Below are 14,258 nucleotides of genomic sequence, written 5' to 3'. Positions count from 1 at the left end.
AACATAACCCAAAGAAAAGAAGCAGTTGATTCCCAATCTCTTATGAGCTTCTAGTTAGTTGGCCAGACAAGAAATAATAGGTATCGGCAAAGATATGGAGAAAAGGGAACCTTTGTACATTTTTGGTGGGAAAGTAAGTTACTTCAATCAGTATGAAAAACAGTTTGGAAGTTCCTAAAAAATTAGAAAGAAGACTACTTATCCAGCAATCCCACTCTGTGTGTATATCTGAAGGAAATGAAAAGATTGTCTCAAAGAGGTATCTGCACCCTCATGTTCACTGAGGCATTGTTTAAAAATACCCAAGACATGGAAACAACCAAAGTGCCCAATGATGGATTAATGGATAAAGTTAATGTGGTATAAATATACAATGGAATACTATTCTGCCAGAAGGAAAAGGGGGAGCCTGCTATTTGTGACATGTATGGAATAAGGGCATGATGCTGAGTGAAATAAGTCAGACAGTAAAAGACAAATACTGTATGATACCACTTATGTGTGGAATCTCAAAACATCTAACTCATAAAAGAGAACAGACTGATGGTTACCAGAATTGGGAATGGGGGATCTGAGGGAAAATGGGTCAGAATGTACAAATTTCTAGTTATAAATAAGTCCTGGTGATATAATGTATAGCATGGTGACTATAGGTAGAGATATTATGTTGTATATTTGAAAGTTGTTACAAGAGTATAGCTTAAAAGTTCTTATCACAAGAAAAATAAGTAACTCTGTTAGGTGATAGATGTTAACTAAACTTATTGTGTTAATAATTTCACAATACATACCTATACCAAATCATTATGTTGTATACATTAAACTAATACAATGTTATATGTCAACTTTATGCCTCAATAAAACTGGGGAGAAACAGTTAAGGAACAAGACAAAGGAAGAATGTGGAGCTATAAGAATTTTTACATACTGCTGAAGAATGTGTGTATTTCTATAACCAGTATGAAAGACATTTTGTTAATATTTAGTAAACTTGAAAAGAGCCACACCCTATAACTCAGCAGCTTTTATCCTGATTTTATAACCTAGGAAATCTCACACACATTTGCAAAAATAAATACATAAAACAATTTCTAACATTTTTGGAGAAAATAAAAAAGAACTTACAAACCAGTATCATGTGTTGTTTATTGATTTTATATCTATTTATCTATATTTTAAATCGAGGCATGTATATATAAATATATATAGAGAGATAGATAGATAGTCTTCAATATAGCCATTCTTTGTTGTGAAAAAATTATAGACCATTTCATTTTCTCTTTGTTATTTAATAAAGAACACTGGAATGTAAATTAGTTATACCATAATAATGTTAAAGTAAGTAACCCATATTTTATAGTAGTTATTAGTTGCAACAAAATGCCTGAGACAAAGTAAGTACTTCACAGATTATGATACACTAGTGTGTTCAGGCAGTAAGTCTGACAACTAGTTTCTGGATGACAAAAGCTAGTCAAAATCATCTCAGAAGATTTGAGGAAAAAGAACAAAACATAACATGAATTATTAACTTATGTAATCCAGAATAAGGGAAGTGAGAGACTACTACTAAATTCAAATCACAATTGTTGTGATTGAATTGTTTCTACTTTATAAATTGTTTATATTTATTGAATATATGTATATATATTACCTATATAATCAATTGCATAATTAGTATTGGATGTTGCAAGGTAAGTCTAATTGAGCAGTAGCATAGTATTTGTACAAGATATTGAAATCCTTTAAATGAGGAGCAGTTAATACAGCTGAGGCCACAGAGATGAATCTTAGTAAGAGAAATTATGATTTTATCTTCAATTACAGGAAGCATGGCATCCCTGTGGAAGAAGATTTTGAAGTTTGTTGTATAATTCTGGAGGAGAAAACAGACTGATTTGATACAAATTTCAGGAAGCTATTTTAGTGTAGTATAAAGAAGACATTCTAACAAATAAAGCTATACAGCAATGGAAATAACTAGACTGTGAGGTAGTGGATACTAATCTCAGGAAAATTCAAAATTTATATGGTAACATGCTGTACTTAAAGAAACCTTGACTATGTAATCTTAAGAATTTTCCACCTATAGAATTACATTTTTATGTAACTCTAATTTGATAGTGTTAAGTAGTGCTTCATCTAGTTCTGGCCTCATGTGACACCTATGGAAAAAAACGGATTAGCTCTCTTACTTCAGAATGCTCAGGGATAGGAATGGGAAAAGTGAATAAACATACCTATCTTGAGTAATTAAGTAACAGATTATGAAATCACCTGTCACAGTTGTTAGTACAAAAGCAGTAATCAAGAAATACATTATTGATTGTTCAGTGTTGTCAGTGTTCTGGATTTTGACCAGTCTACTAGGTATGTATTGGTATGTCACTTTAATTTGCATTTTCCTGATGACATGTTTTGAGCATCTTTTCACGTGACTGCTTACCATCTGTATATCTTCTTGGGTGAAGTATCTTTTAAAGTCTTTGGCCCATTTTTTAATTAAGTTCTTTATTTTCTTATTGTGGAGTTTTAAGTTTGTACATTTTGAACAACAATCTTTTATCAGTTATGTCTTTTGCATGTAAACATTTTGTTCCAACCTGTGGCTTGTCTTATCATTCTCTTGACACCGTCTTCACAGAGCTGAGTTTTAAGAGTAATGAAGTCCAGCTTATCAATCATTTCTGTCATAGGTTGTTCCTTTGCTGTTATGTCTGAGAAGTCATTACCATATCCAACTTATCTAGGATTTTCTCCTATGCTATCTTCTAAGAATGTTGTAGTTCTGTGTTTTACATTTAGGTCTGTGATCTATTTTGAGTTAATGTCTGTGAAGGCTGTAAGGTTTGTGTCTTGTTTTATATATATATATATATACATACCCAGTTGTTCCAGCACCATCTGTTGGAAAGATTATGTTTACACTATTGTGTTATCGTTGCTCCCTTGTCAGAGATCAGTTAAATATGCTTATATGGATCCAGTTCTAGACTTTCGATTCTGCTCCATTGTCCTATTTATATATACCACACTATCTTGATTATAGTAGCTTTATAATTTGTCCATTTTCTAATTGGGTTATTTTTTTTTTTGTTTCTGTGTTATATGACTTCCTTATATATTTGGGTGTTAATTTTTATTAGATATATGGTTTAGAAATACATTCTTCTATTTGTAGATTGACTTTTCAATTTGTTGCTTTTTTTCCGTTGTTGTGCAGAAAGCTTTTTATATGATGTGCAGAAGCTTTTTATTTGATGTAGTTTTGCTTGTTTATTTCTGCTTTTGTTGCCTTGCTTTTGGGGTCATAAAAAAATTTCTAAGATGCATGTCAAGGAGATTTCTCCTCTATGTTTTTTAGGACTTTAATGGATTAAGGTCTTACATTTAAGTCTTTAATCCAGTTTGAGTTGATTTTTGTGTATGATATAAGATAGGGGTCATTTTCTAAGTGGAAACTGTAGGGGAAAAAAATATTCCCCAGTGCATAAGACTAAACCATTATATTTAACCTAATATAAACTACTCTCCCTAATCACTTCTCCATGTTTAATAAAGAACAAGGTAAGGATGCTTATTTTGTTTCTACTTCTTACTTTTCTTCCCTCACTGGGGTAAAGCCAAATTCTCTAAGTTATATATACAGTTTCAATACCACAATAATTTTTATGAGCTTCAAAATACTCTCTATGATTTTGAAATCTTATTTCTGGCATCTGAAGACTTGCCATTCCAGATTTCATGTTTGGCCATATATGTAAAAATTATCATATTTTACTCAGAAAAGTTAGAGAATGAGGCCTAAATGGTCTCTGTTCACCTTTGAAAGGGACACCTAAATGCCACTTTAAATCAAAAGTTAAGATAGGTGTTTTTACTACACTTATTTCACAGATGATGAAACTATGGCTTAGAGAGAATTACTGACTTTTCCAGGAAAAAAAATGAATTTTTATGAATTAAATTTGAATTTATTCTTCAGAGCTAATGTGATGTATAGTCTGAAAGCAGATTTTGTATACAAATGTATTTACATTTCAAAAGGGTGCATAAACAGGTAAAAGGAAAATCAAGGTAAATATAACCAAAGACTGCAAAATAAAAATAATAATAGCATTAATGGAAAAGCCCCACATGAGCTGAGATAGGAAAATTGCTAAGTTAGACATAAATGCTTCTTTTTTTTATTTTTAGCACAAAAAAATCAAGGAAAAAACAGTTCTTCATCTTGGTGCCAGTGGAGAAGCTGTGATGATTTTCTAATTTTGTTAATATTTGAGATTTTACCAAGGAAGTATTGAAAGTGCTAAATGATGAATCTAGAAAATCAGAAAATGTAATCAGTATTTGGCTTTTGTCTTCTCCATCAAGTAAAATGACCACTGGACTAAAATAGGAGCATAAATACAAATACTGGGAGCCGCTTTCCAGATGATGTTCATGGTGGATCAGGATATTTTATGTGAGCAACCAGCCATTTGAATCATTTCAAGTTCCCCAGCAGACGAATTTGACACTGGAGTGAAGAACTAGTAAGCAAGATCTCTGAAATGGACAGTGGTGATCATTGAGCCATTATTGTAAATAGGAGAATAATATGTGTAAAATTGGCAAATTTCATTTTGACTTTTACAATGGAGACTCAAAATGGAGTTAACAAGCTGTGGACTGGTTCACAAAATGTTGAACCTAGGCAAGATTCTATAATCAAGGATCACTAACATATGGTTCAGGTCACTTGGGATCACACTAAACCCATTCATTTCCCTGGGAAATATAATAGATGAATAGATATTAGAAAAATCAGACAGACAAAGGGATCAGTAATGCATTTGATAGTATTTCTTATACTTGAAGTTGCAAAGGAAAGATGGTGGCAACAACAATTTATTGGCTAAGAAATCAAACAATGGTGCCTAAATATAAGTTGGATTTTGGTCAACTGGTTGAGTGATTTCTTGTGGTTACCTCAGGATCTTACATACAGACTATTGTACCTAATCTACTTTTATGACATGTTAATAATAGAGATGTCATGTTTATCAAATTTATGGATAACATGCAGCAAATTTAATATTTAAATTACTATATGATTTGAACAATGTATTTGGAATGGTGATAGACCTCAAAATCATGTAAAATGACCATATAATTCTGAATAATGATATTCCATAATGCACATGCTAAAAATAGAGGGCAGGGTACAAAGTAATAGTTCTTTTTCTAACAAAAATTCATAGATGAGTGGAAAATATCCCCCTGGTAAGAAAATAAAGGAATAAGATGCTTGAGTAAAAATATAAGACATTCATAAAGTAGAAGTCCTTTATGAAAGATATAACTATTTTGCTTCTTATCCATATATTTTAAATTAATCAAGTTAGGACAACACATAGCTGAGCACCTGAAGATTTCAGAAAGGAACAAAATAAAACATGAGATTTCAAGAAGAGAGGATAAATAAGTGTCCAAGTAAGGAAGAATGCATTATCAATGTGTTTGGGAACCAAATATATTCCTCTTGTATTTAGTCATCATAATGAAATCAATGACAGTCAGATGTTTACAAAATATGAATTTGGTGAAGATCATCATATAATTTGCACAAATGCTTTCTGATAATCAAAAGCACTAGTGCCCCCCCTAACATAAACATGGGATCAAGGATGTAGGATTGATCAAAAAGGTTTGGTAAGCTTTGCCTTTTATTTCCCTTAGCTTAGGCATCTAAACCCTTATAGGGATCTGGACCAGCAATTTACCTGAAATTGAATTTTGGAGTAAAAGAGGCTCATACTGTTTCTCTAAAAGAAAGAATTAAGTTCAGTAATTTACACAGCGTTTCCACTTTTGTCATTTTGATCTCCTGTGAGAGAGGTTGTAGTCTTCTATATAAAGGAATCATTAACTATATTATTTCCCAAGGATTCAACTAATTAGAAAAAGAAGTTGAACTAGAACTTAATTTTAAATAACAGCCAATTGCCTTTCCACTTATATAAATGGCAATTACATAAATTCATTTATAATCTATTTTTATGGAGTGTTTATGGATGAAATGTTATTATATATTGAAGAAATAGTAAAGCAAAAATGAAGCACAATTTTTGACACAATAAGGCTTAGAGTGGCTCTCAACATAATTGCTACCTGATATATTTCAGACTGGTTTTCTAGCTTATTTGAAATGTGATGATGTTCTGAGTGGTCTCCTAAATTACTTTTGTGATCTTGACACCCCTATGTGCCTCTAAATACTATGCTTTTATGAGCACACAATGGATTCCAAATATTTACTTCTTTTAAGTACACAGCATGTTATTGAAGCCAAAGTTTACTGGATTACTAGGTTCAATACAGGGCAATTTCTTGAATGTTATGATTTTGCCATCACAAATGCTAAATGAAGAACAAAGAAGAGATACTGGAAAGGTGTCAGTGATGGATGAAGTGAAAGATTGCTTTGGAATCAATAGGATAACTTCCTTAAGATTTCACACTAACTGTTGCATGAATGTCATTGTTAGGGAGAAAAATCTGACAAAATAAGGTATACTAAATGTCAGTGCAGCGCTAGTATCAGTTGAACATAATGAATACTTAATTTAGCTTACTCTAAAAATCAAAAAATCAAAGGTAGGTATATAAGATATGAAACAGTTGTTATTAACAAAATGAAGCACATTTCTGCCAAAGTGGCACTTAACTAATTGACCCAGAAGTTAATATATAGAAATATTTATTTTGAAAGGACTTATAAATAATATATCAAAATGTATATAGAAAGGGATGTGACGTTGAAATAAAAAAATTAGCCAGTATGGTAGTCTAATGATTTATTCTGGAAAATAGAGATATATTTCTCTCTTGGAATATATTTTTAAGCACTTCTTCCCCTCCCTTATCTCTCCCTTCTCATACTCCTCTCTTGACTACAAGAAGGAAAAAATAATCACATTATCCACACAAAAAAGCATAGTAAATAGATCATATTACTCCTGTTTTTCAGGTAAAGAAAGTAAATTAGAAGAATTATATAATTGGCTCCTTGTCATATTTTGAGTAAATATTAAAATCTGACAGTGTACATGTAATGTCCTCTTCTTAGTTTGTAAAGAAAAAAAATTACAGACTTATCACCACTTTCAGGATCATGACAGAAATCAGGTTTCTGTACCTGGAATGCTCTAACACTGAAAATTAGTAGATTCAGAGAAAGAGCAAGGTGGCCCTCAGAATTTTGTATGTGATGAATAACATGTAGTGCATGTATTGGAAAGGAAAGAAAAGTTGTCTAAAGTGGAATAAGATCCACTTTTAATACAATGTATGCTCACAAACAGATACCAGGTTTAGACTTTTAAAGTAAGATAGAAAGCATGAAAAAAGTAAAAAACAAAACAAAACAAAACAAAAAGGTAGGGTGGAGAGATGAGTACACCCATCTAGCTACACAAGGAAAGAAAAGAAGCAAAATTGAGTTAAGAAGTAGGTTAGAAAAAAAAAAAAAAAAGAAGTAGGTTAGAGTTTAAAAAGCACCTAACTAAATCTGCATGAAAGTGTAAAACAGTCACAGAGAAAAATGAAAGTAGGTCATTAGACAAAATATTGCCAGGCTTTCTGCTTCAGGAAAAGAAATTACATAATGGAACATTTGAAGTGCCACTGAAGTCATGACTGTTTTTCTAGTCAATACTGTCTATTCATACTCATTGCATATTATTGTCTGGTGAGTGTGATAAGTTAAAGATAATTTGAGATTATTAATAGAATAATATATCCTTTCATGTATAAATGTAAACACAAGATCAAGTTAATGTAAGTTTAGCCTCTGTGGATCCATATTGAAATTTTCTGGGAACAAATCAAGGAGACATTTATAATTGCGCTGTGAAATTGAACTTAATCACCACTTGGGTTCTGGAGAATATAAAAGTAGTTAATTGAATTGGCAAAGTGGACTTCCAAAGGTATGGACAGGACTTGTGAAAAAGGTTACTTCTGTTCCCCAAGGGAGAGAAAAACCCTTGTTTAATAAAACATCTAACAGTTTATCACATTATGTTTAGAGAAACATCAAAAAAGAATGATAAATGCCAAGTTTCAACATCCTGTTCACTTGAATCCAGCTTGTGAATACATCTTGTTTGGCATTATAAGCAATGAAGAAGACAGGAAGACCAGTTAGAAGGCAGCTCCACTCTTCATGGCAAGACATAAGATTTATTCCAGAACATAACTGAAGAAATAAAATTTAGGGGAAATTCAACAAATATAATTATAAAAACAGTTTAGTGATTGATTGGATATGAAGTAAGTTAAATTGAGGTAATAGATTAGGATATGTGATGTCACTCTCTGACAGAAAACAGAGGAGTAGCCCCTAGTTAGGATGGAAAAATTATGAAGTTCAATTCGAAGGCACTGAATCTGAGAGGCCTGTGGAACATCCAAGTAGAAATATTCATTTTTAAGGGCTGGATATTGAGATTTGAATATCAGTCATTTAAGTCTTTAAAGTATTTTAATGACTTTCCATTAATTCTTTTCTAAAGTTAATTTACTTTCCACAAAGCATGCTTTATACAACGTAGGAATTTTGAATTTTCTAAATTAGGATAAACATGGAAAACTTAAGTAATTGATCTGGATGATTCCAAGTAATAAAATGTGATTACTCAATTATTATATATCATGTAGTTTACTTATAAATCCAGGAAAGTCGAGAAACTATTGAGCATTAGATTTTCAGAAAGGGCATAGAAGACGGTCTGTATTTCTAAAGGACATATAAGAAGGTCTGTTTTGGAAAAAAGATAAAATACACCATCATGCAAAGTAGAAATCACACACAAACAATAGAATAAGCTTAGTTTGCAACTGTAAGCAAAATAACAGAAATATCTAAGTTTTATCTAAGCAGAAAGAGATTGATCAGAGATAACTCCTGAGTTAAAACATAGAACTTTTATGGGGTACCTCGGTGGCTCAGTCAGTTAAATGTCTGACTCTTGGTTTCAGGTCAGGTCATGATCTCATGTGTCCTGAGACTGAGCTTCTTGTGGGGCTCTGCATTCAGCAGGGAGTCTGCCTGAAGATTCTCCCCCTCTGCCCTTCCCCCATTCACTACCTCCACAGGGCATACATGCACTCTCACAAATAAATAAATAAATCTTAAAAACAATCAGAGAGAGCCTTATATTATCTCTGGCATTATCATAGTGCAATGGAGAATTTAATGAAGTAAGTTCAGTAAATGAAAGATCTGAGGCAATAAATTAAGAAAATATCATAAGCCATGGGACTTATAGTAGAACTCAGAGATATACCAGTGTATTAGATTTCTAACCACACCCCTTTTCCATTAAGTTAATTTGCCTTCTGATGAGAATGTTGCTTAGAGGTGACTATAAATAATCTTTGAAATATTTCTTCTTTGATGGGTGATTCATATTATAAGGAATGATCTAATTTTGGAGACCTTTCCAGGTGTATCTCAATTCTGTGAGAGACCAAACTGAATGATGTAAAGTGTTAATCTATCGAACTTAGTCAGATCTGGGTTGATATTATTCAACATTTTGCTAGGCATTTGATTAAGAGCAAATGTTTTAGCATTTTTGAGATGGGGGTGTGATTTTAAAATGACAATAAAAACAAATACTTTCTAAGTTTGTAGTAAAAATAAAATGACAGAATAACATGAATAGCCAAAGAAAGTAAATCCTCAAATACTAGCAGTAGTCTTATTTATTCATTTTTTACAAGGGTTAACACTTGTAATTGGGGAAGGAAAAAGATTAATTTCAAATCTCAGTATGCATCTTCGTCCCCTCAATTTAGGCAGAACACTTCTGCTTTCACTTTTCCTCAGGGTAGAATGTGACAGTCATGCATATGTTAGAAGGATTCATTTCCAGTGTCTTTATGCTCTTTGTCAGGGGACATAGGCAGTATGCACTTGACTATAAACATTAATGCCTTGCTCTGAAGTGAAATTTAATTTTAACTGCTCTATGTTTTTCAATTAGTGAGAGTTGACCAGATTATACTGGATTGGGACACTCAGAGACTCCAGCTAATGGAGAAGCTATTACTCAGTTTTGAAAAAGAATTCAGGTGACTCTTACACAAGGAACTAAGAATTATGTCTCAGACAGGACCTATGTCATTTCCAAGTATAACTTTTAGTTCCACTCATCCCCTAAATGACCAGGAAGTACAATCTTGTCATGGTTCCAGAAGACAGAGCCACAATTAGTTAGCAAACAGAATAAATAACTACCAGAGTTACAACTTAATATATACATATGTGTTGAGAACATGTTGTATGAGAAAAATTCTGGGTATGGAAAGCAACTTTCTTTTTCTGTTATAGAAGTACATTATCTGTCTCAAGTTATGCTGCCGCCTGACCAAAAAAAAAAAAAAAAAAAAAATTAACCTATTAATTGCCTGAAAATTTAGTCACTTCCAGGGTTTCTTAGTCATTCTTAGTCATTAGAGATTTAAACTGAGCCAAATTAGCATTTTTTACCATCTGCAGAAAAGATAATCAGGGATATGTGGAGTGAGATCATGGAAGCACATATAACTTGGCATTTACTGTTTAGTACCTAAGGTCTGGTTGTTTATTCATCATCTACAAGGTTGTTCTCATAAAATGTACCATAAGATGGTATAGTAGCAGGAAACCAGGCTCTCTCTCTTATACTAAAATCAAAAGGAGAAAATAAAACAGAATTAGGTGTGGCCTCAAAAGTAGAAGTTAACAGAAGAGACAAAACAGTAATATCTGAACAGATAATACAGAGTTCCTAGCAAGTACCAAAAGAATGATTATCAATATAGAATGCTCGAAAATTTGCTGAGCAAGATATCTAGCCCTCCAAGTTAGATTTCAGTTAAAAAAAAAACAAAACACTCAAGTCTTAGTCTACCCACAACCAATAACAAGTTATAACAATAGTTCTATTTATATTAGATCTAAATTTCAATAAAAGTTAAAATTTATTAAGTGTTTATCAAGGTTGGTTTCTTATGTTAATGCATTTAATGTCCACTGTTGCCTTTTGTTTTGTTTTTGTAAAGATTTTATTTATTTATTCATGAGAGACACAGAGAGAGATCGACAGAGAGAGAAGCAGGCTCCATGCAGGGAGCCTGACGTGAGACTCGATTCCGGGTCTCCAGGATCACGCCCCGGACTAAAGGCAGCGCTAAACCGCTGAGCCACCGGGCTGCCCTCACTGTTGCTTTTAATTCCCATAATTATTTTATGAGGTCAGAATGAAATTTATGCTCATTTTAAGGATGCATAATATTTAAGGAGACTGAGCTGCTGAGTGTCAAAGAAAGGACGCATGTTTAGATCTTTCTTACTCCAACTGCATGCTCCTAACCACCACAATGTTTTTTGTTTGCTATTTTCAACTTATTTGGTGTCATTTTGCAAATATGGCACATTTACATATATTCAGATTTCATCAGTTCATATATCAGTTAATTTATGAATGGAAGTACTTATGAGACTCCCTTGTGCCCTAAGTTTGTGATTTCATCTTCTAATAGCTATTTTAACATGAACAAATCATTAAGTTTTTGTGTGTCTCTGCTTTCTCAACAAAGCAAATAGAGGTAAAACAGAGATTAAATAATTGCCTTGCCAATCTTACAATGTTATTTTGGTTACCCAACTAGCTACTATGTAGAGGACACTTCATAAATTTTAAAATTATTACCGAAGGGGTTTGACATTCCACAAGGAAAGAGTGAAATATTAAAAAGATAAGGATTAGCCTATAAAAGCAATGTTCAAAAGGTGATTCTGAAACTACTAGGCACATACAAAGCATCCAAAAGAGAAGTATTTGGAAACTTATCTGGTAATGTTGGACTATAATAATACAATGAGGCAAAATATTAGCATCAAAGAGTATTTCAAAGATAAACTCAGCTTCAAATCACCAGAGGAAAAAAACAAATCTTAACCATCTCCAAATTCCATAACCTCATGTTAGGTGCCCAGTGCTTTACTTGTTAACACATTGAAGAAAATGGCTAAGTATTCTATTTTCATGAGTGCAGTGAGTACAACACTAACTCTGCCTCAGTTTCCTGGATTGAAACAATCATGACAACTTTCCAATTGATATATGAATAAAAAGTTGGGTAGCCTAAGGCAATGATGGACAGGAACCTTCAATTTTAAAGCAGTGTCAAGAAGATATTCACTATAGAGGACAAAGAAGATAAGAATAAAACTCCTGAGAATTATACTAGGAAAACATATAAGGCTATATGTTGAGAATAACAGACTTAATCTCTTAATTGTAGACACATTTCCTCTTACATTAACGGATCTGTAAGTAAATGCACAAACACAATTGCAATACCAGAAAGCTGCAGATATATCAATTTAGGTGATTTGTAACACACAGAAATGGGAAAGTACAAAGTACAAGTTTTTTGTCATGTTAATTAGGGTAACTCCCCATTTCACACAGTCAATAAAAATTCAAGCCAATTACCCATATCTGTGCAAGCTGTGAGAGTAATCAATGTTCACAGTCCAGTTGTGAGTTAGGAGATTCCAGCATTAAGGTTTCAGACAAGAAGATAAGAGTCTGACTAAATCTATATGTCTTTCATCATAAACAGGTGCTACCAGAACTAATTATAATAGGTCAGTGAATCAGCTGCTAAATTTAAAATGTCTATTGTCAATAGTATTTACAAGTACTCAAAAAAAAAGTCCAAGTAGCTTTTGAAATCATTTTATTGATGCATGAGTAACTAGGTTTTGAATATCCACCATCTGTCCCAAAATGTGCTGCTGTTAGCTCCTGTCCTCTTTCCTCTTCACTAATTGCTCAGATCTATACATTCACCCTTATCCCCAAGGAACCCACATGTTCCAAATCAATTCTTGTTTGAATGTCAAAGCTAGGGCAGTATGGTTATCAATAGCCTTAGGTGTGCTCATCATTAGAATTAGCCCACTGTTTGTAAACCTGTTTGGCCACAGTGAGTGATCCCAAGGCACCTGTTAGTATCCTAGCTAAAGCTTTCCCATTTAATCTGGTCTCACTTACTCCATTACATAAACACTCCAGACTAACTGATGGTGTTTAGATTTGGATCTCACTGCCTCTAACTCACATTTCCTAGTCAGCCTGAACCCCTAAGCCCATGGGAATTCCCCTGAAACTTTCTTGAGCTTTTGCTAATGCAGTGAGCTGAACTCTACTTCTCAAAATCCACACATTGCTTTCCCAGTCGTTGCTCAAGATCATACCTAGATTATATAAATTTTTCCAACCGAGGAAGAGAAGATCCCACTTTTCTACTCCTCTGACCTGGTAGGAAAAAAGTACCTTAAATTACAAGCAGATGGGAACCCAGAAAGTTATCATTATCCTTCCATGGAAGTTAATAATCTGACACTCACAGTCACTGAGATGTTGACGGAAGTGAAGACTTCCATGATTCATTACTAGGATAGTCACCCTGAAAATCTCATGTTAATTCTTTCCCAGGACAGCCTGACAGCAATGGAGTAATAGATAGGTGATATGGAGTCACATTAAGGAGAGCTCTGAATATTAGGAAGAAGAATTTGCAATTTATCTGATATGTTGTTTCCCGAGTGAGAAGAATCCAAATCAAAGTAGAGTTTTAGTTTGGCGACCATACATTGATTCACTCAGAAAAGATCTGGTTTTTACTTAGGTCTGGTATAACTTTTAATAGTGCTATCTTTTCCTCCCAAGATTTTATTTATTTAATTTGAGAGAGAGAGAGAGAGAGAGAGAGAAGCAATAGAGGGAGAGGTAGAGACTCTCAAGCAGACTCCACACTGAGCACATGGAATCCAGTCCTGAGATTATGATTTGATCTAAAACCAAGAGTCAGATGCTTTATGACTGAGCCATCCAGGTACCTCAATAATGCTACCTTTTCATTCTTGAGATATTCTTTGGACAAAAAGTTATTGTCACACTATATTTTAGATGTTAAAGTACTGAGGTAACTTAGATTAATGGACAAAGTGTTCATTGTCTATAATCCCCTTGAACAGACATTGGCCAAAAAAAAAAAAAAAAAAATGTTTTGCTCGGTATCCTTTACCTACCATCCTCTGGTTTAGCAAACATGCTCTTGGTTCACATTTCTCCTCAATTATCCCACTTCTGCTTAGGAGAGCTCTTGTTGTATGTGGATGAAAATAGAATGATTTCATAGTTCTGATTTGT

At 33.2% G+C, this 14,258-nt stretch overlaps 1 long non-coding RNA gene across 4 annotated transcripts in view; it reads left to right on the top strand.

Moving 5' to 3' along the window:
* Positions 1 to 14,258, top strand: part of LOC144324638 (uncharacterized) — a 134,911-nt gene that overhangs the window by 12,280 nt on the left and 108,373 nt on the right. The window contains exon 4 of one of the 4 annotated variants that reach the window (XR_013390071.1): positions 4,198 to 4,905. The exons of 2 other annotated variants lie outside the window; for them this stretch is intronic. This is a non-coding gene — a long non-coding RNA (uncharacterized LOC144324638). Of the gene's footprint in view, positions 1 to 1,827; positions 2,208 to 4,197; positions 4,906 to 14,258 lie in introns of those variants that run through there. One more of the 4 variants, XR_013390069.1, reaches the window with a different exon arrangement.

This window comes from Canis aureus, chromosome 12 (genome assembly GCF_053574225.1).
Source record: "Canis aureus isolate CA01 chromosome 12, VMU_Caureus_v.1.0, whole genome shotgun sequence".
Taxonomy (NCBI): domain Eukaryota; kingdom Metazoa; phylum Chordata; class Mammalia; order Carnivora; family Canidae; genus Canis; species Canis aureus.
The sequence above is the reverse complement of the archived record's forward strand: the minus strand, read 5'-3'. Positions and strand labels throughout refer to the sequence as shown.